The following is a 5112-nucleotide window of genomic DNA, read 5'->3' as shown; positions in this document are numbered from 1 at the left end:
GAAATGTGCCACATATATCCAATTTCTGACTTTAAAATGGATAATTACTCATATTACCCTAATGAGGAAAACACTTTCCACATAAGAATATGTTGTATGATAATATTATGAACATGAGTGAGATAAGGAAAGAATCTTTATAATATCAAAACAAATTTGTCATTGAATAGTTCCCCTTTTTCATTATTTAACTACAGAATATCTATTGATTATCAGTTAGGTATAGGAAAGATCCTAACTACCACATGACAAAGCAGTGAAATAAAAACACAGCTCTCTGTATTAAGAGAGCTTATTAAGGTGCATAAAACATGTAAATGGACATAATTAGGCTAAAAAATAGGATGTGCTAATTGCCATAAATGAGGTATACTTGCATTATTGGTAAAATTTTGGGAAAATGCAAGATTTTTCAATTTGAAGAAAATTGTAATGTTAGGCATATTTTAAAGTGTATTATTTTAGTCCCTTGATCAACCACTTAAAAATAATGAAAAGAGGTTCTGTTTAAAAAAATAGATATGTTAAAATTAAATATTAAAAAAAGTATTTAGATGAGAAAAAAAATAAAGTGAAGGTACTGCTCTGCTCAAGTTGCCGTAACAGAACACCACACGCTGGGGGATTAAACATGAGGCATTTATTTTCTCACAGTTCTGGAGACTGGAATTTCAAGACCAAGTTGCTGGCAAATTATGTTTCTGGTGAGATGTCTTTCTGCCTTGCAGGCACCTCCATCTCATTTTGGGCTCACATGACTGTTCTCTGTGTACACATGAGAGAAAGGAAACTCACAATCTGGTGTTTCTTTTCATAAGGACAATAATCCTATTGGATCAGGACCCCATCCTCATGACCTCATTTAACCTTAATCTATAAGTCATTCTAGAAACAAAAAAACTAGAGAGACAAATGGGTAGAGGGTTTAATTATAAATGCCACCATTAGGCAGTTTTTCTGGGGGGTGAGGAACTCTTCTATATCTTGATTATGGTGATTATTACACAACTCTATACATTTATCAAAAATCATAAAACTGTACACAAAAGAAGAGTGAAATTTACTGGCTATAACCTTAAAATTATATTAAAAACTAGAGGCCCAGTGCATGAAATTTGTGTGCAAGTATAGTCCCTAGGCTGTCCTGCGATCAGGGCTATCTTCCCTGGCTGCCTGCAGCCAGCCACGCCCCCCACCATCACCCACCCTTGGTTCCCCATTTTCAATCGTGCGATTGGAGCCTGGCGGCCAGGGAAAGGGACCAAGAGGTAGTCAGTGAGCCTCACAGTGACTAGTCAAGTGGTCATTCTGGTCATTTTGCTGTTATGGTCAATTTGCATATTACCCTTTTATTATATAGGATAGAGGCCTGGTGCACAAGTGGGGGCTGGCTGGCCTGCCCTGATGTGGGCCCCTGATCAGGGTGTGGGTCCCCACTGGGGGGTGGGGCAGGCCGGGGCAAGGGGCCACGGGTGGTTTGCAGGCTGGTCATGCCCCCAATTGGGGTGTTGGTCCCCGCTGGGTTTTGAGGCTGGCCAGGGTGAGGGGCCACAGGCAGTTTGTAGGCTGGCCACACCCCTGATTGGGGTGGGGGTCCCTGCTGGGGGGCGGGGCCTGCCAGGGTGAGGGGCCATGGGGGTTTTGCAGGCTGGCTACACCCCCGATCGAGGTGGTGGGGTGTTTCCACTGTGGGAGGGGGCCGGCTGGGGTGAGGGGCTCCTGTAGTTCTGGTCTCTGGTTGTTCTGGTCTTTCTGCCATTTCGGTCACTGGGCTTTTATTATACAGGATAATGTAGCCCAGCAGGTGTGGCTCAGTGGTTGAGCATTGACTTATGAACCAGGAGGTCACAGTTCAATTCCCAGTCAGGGCACATGCCCAGATTGCAAGCTCAATCCCCAGTGGGGGGCATGCAGGAGGCAGCTGATCTATGATTCTCTCTCATCATTGATGTTTCTATCTCTCTCTCCCTTCCTTTCTGAAGAGAGCTAGATATAATATAAAATAGTAAAAATTCTATCTTTTCCCTACAGCAATTTAAGAAAAAAAATCTGACTTTCAGTGTGATAGAATTCTTCATTTTCTTTTCAAATATCATTGCCACAACTATCTTTTATGTGATTTCTCAGGGAAAAAAGATTCATTCACTTTGAAAGATTATTTAAAGATAAGTGATACTTTAAAACAACTAATTTAAATCAGTTCATATCTGAAAAAATCTGACCAATTTATGAATTCTGTACATTTTATAATATTTACTCATTTACATATTCAGGTCTCTATTTCAGAGAAGCTGAATCACTAGAAGAGTAGAACCGTATCCCATTCCAATTAAAAGTTTGAATAAGTATGTCATGGATTTTGAAGCACCTACAAGAAATGTAAATTTAATTGCTTGCTCTTAATGATCTCTAGAATCAACTCCATCTTCTGTGACTGGGTTTCATATTAATATTTCATTTCTATAGCCACTTAAAATCATTATCTTGTTGCCCAAACGATTATGCACTACTCAGAGCCTTTAAGTGGGGACCAAGCCCACCAAATAGCTTATAGCTGAGAGTTCATGAGTGGGGACAGATGGAAGGAGAAAGGCTCTTACTCAGCACTGTGACACAGCCCATGACACAGACAAGCAGTTTGTTCCACCAGTTTCTATAACTGACTACATTTGAGAAGAAGTGGCTTTTGTAGGCAAATCCCACGTAGAGTTGCGGTTAATGGTATTTGTCTGCTCCCTCAAATTTTTCTCCATTTATCTTCCTCATGAACTACTGCAGTAACTTTCCTAAATTTATATTTGTCAGTTGTTTTATTTATCTGGATTTTAGAAGTATTTAGCCAACCACTACAGCCCCTTAAGACCATGGTTTATGAAGCATGACCTACTAAAAACTTACTTGGATTTCAAAATTTAATAGACTATTATTATTATAGTATTTTTGTAACCTTTAGTAAAATAATAAGACTTTAGGATTTTAGAATTTTAGGGTTAATCATTAAAACAAGGAAAAGGAGAAAGCTATTGCTGAGTGTTTTTATAAGAGTTCATCTAGACAATTCTAATTATTTCCTTGTTCCTGTTGAATCATATCCTGTGATTCAAGTTCAGCAGAATAGTTTTGCATAGCTCTTGCCCCATTCAGAATGGCCATAGACTGTTGGTATAGATATTTGCATGTGTAGTAAGTTGAGCAATATATGTAGATGCTGCCAAGCAGCCTGTAAATAGGTTAAGGATGTTTACTTTCTAGAGGAGTTTATGTCTTCATAATACAATTGGCAAGCACAAGGCGGAGAACCGGGAGGAGGCTTATGCACAGCTGCACACATTGATTCGTAAACAGTACGTGAGGCTGAGTTAGAATGGTCTCCTGGCAATAAAAGACCCTTCCTCTCAAAACTTATCTGTGGGAATGTGGTCAATCTCTGCTACATATTGGCCAAACTGTCTCCTGGGAGTTTGTCATGAACCACAGTGTGAAGATTTTTAACCAGTAAAGAACTTGGAAGATTGCTAGGCAACTCAGTGAAGATATTCTAAAGAGATCTAGAAACAAAAAGGAATATTTTTTTATATCATAACCAATGAATAAAACTGAGCTCAGCCTTAGCATGTGAAAATTAAATATTGGGAAACTTTTGAGACAATTGAGGAAGTTTGATCACCAACAGGATATTAAATATTAGGTATTATTGTATTTTAAGATGTGATAGTGGTGTTAAAGTCATACTTTGTAAACCTCTTATCTTTACAGGTAAGCACTGGTTGCAGTTGCTATATGTCTGGAACTTGCTTCAAAATAATACAGGAGGTAGGGAAAGAATGGGTTACAGGTGAAGCAAAATGGGCCCTGACTTGACCTTGAAGTTACAGGACAGGTCCAGGAGGTTCAGTGATACAAGGTGTTCCAACTTCATACACTTGTGTATTTTTGAAATGTTCCACAATAATAAATTAAATCAATATGTTTTTAGAAAGGAATCCTAGTACTTCCCTAATTAACCTTTTTCAAACTTATGTGGGAATTGGCAAAACAGAGATCTGGGCTGCCAAGCTCCTGTTATGTTGTCAAAGGGATGTTTTTCCCTTTGTGGTCTTTTTGGGGGAAGAATAATTAATTATTTAATTATTGAAAAGTTTATTTGCCTCAAAGTACTTGCCAGTTCTCTTTCCATTTCAGATTTTCTCTTTCTTTTTTTCATTATCTACTCTGTTTTGTGTTGTATTTTTTTTCTTTCTTCTTTCCCTCCTCTAGTCTCATGTTTTATCCAATACTGTTAGCTATTTTCAGAGGGAGAGTCAGCCCAGGGACCTAATCTGTCACCACTGGGTGCAGAAATCTCCCTAGTTGCTCAGTGTTTAAAGATCACCTGTCTGTTAACGTTACCAAAGTAGACATGGGTGCTGGTGAGGTTATGCAGGAGGGACAATAAAGAAATAAAAAATGTAACATTTCAGGAAGGGATATATTAACATTCCCCTTATTCCTACCTCAAGTCTCATAAAAAATCCAAATAACAGATTTAAAGACAATACTTTTGATAGCCTGTTTCCAAAGAGCTCAGAGATGTAAAATAAATCAGAATACTTATCTGTTCAATCTTCTCTACTGAGATTTGCAATCTCAGTCTAAGGGGTAGATCCTTCCTCTATAAAAGATTACAGTGTGCCTAAGAAAGACATCTCTTATTGATTATCAATATTAATGAATAGGAATCACTCTTGAAATGTCCATATACAAAAAGGTCAAGCACATTTTAAAAGTTAAAATAGCCTTGATTTGTATTATGTTGATGTGCTGCATCCTCAACAAGCACATTAACCAAATGTATGAATGGAACTTTTAAAAGCCTCTCTGAATACCAGCTGACCCTGCAGGCTCAGCTTCAGTCCTTAGTCATCATCAGAACAGGAAGTATGTTAAGAGCTTGCTGCTCTTTCTTGTCCCACTGTGGTCTCAGTCCTCAGTGGGCTTGGAGACAGCACTCAAGGTCACAGTTTGCCTTGGTACTTGGTGTGTTTCCCCCGTCAGAAAACCAGGAAATTAGCTCCCTTCTCCACCTGATTCCCTGCTCTGCATTTCTTTCACACTGGGGAGGAATTCTGTTGA

At 38.9% G+C, this 5112-nt stretch overlaps 1 long non-coding RNA gene across 1 annotated transcript; it reads left to right on the top strand.

Annotated features, from left to right (window-relative positions):
- The first annotated feature begins 3279 nt into the window (after positions 1-3279).
- LOC106726636 lies at positions 3280-3979 on the top strand. Its single transcript, XR_001362707.1, has 2 exons — positions 3280-3348; positions 3757-3979. It is a non-coding gene; the product is annotated as an uncharacterized LOC106726636 (long non-coding RNA).
- The last annotated feature ends 1133 nt before the right edge of the window (positions 3980-5112 follow it).

This window comes from Myotis brandtii, unplaced genomic scaffold, assembly GCF_000412655.1.
Source record: "Myotis brandtii unplaced genomic scaffold, ASM41265v1 scaffold297, whole genome shotgun sequence".
Taxonomy (NCBI): Eukaryota; Metazoa; Chordata; class Mammalia; order Chiroptera; family Vespertilionidae; genus Myotis; species Myotis brandtii.
Note: the sequence above shows the minus strand (reverse complement) of the source record. Positions and strands in the feature narration are given on the sequence as shown.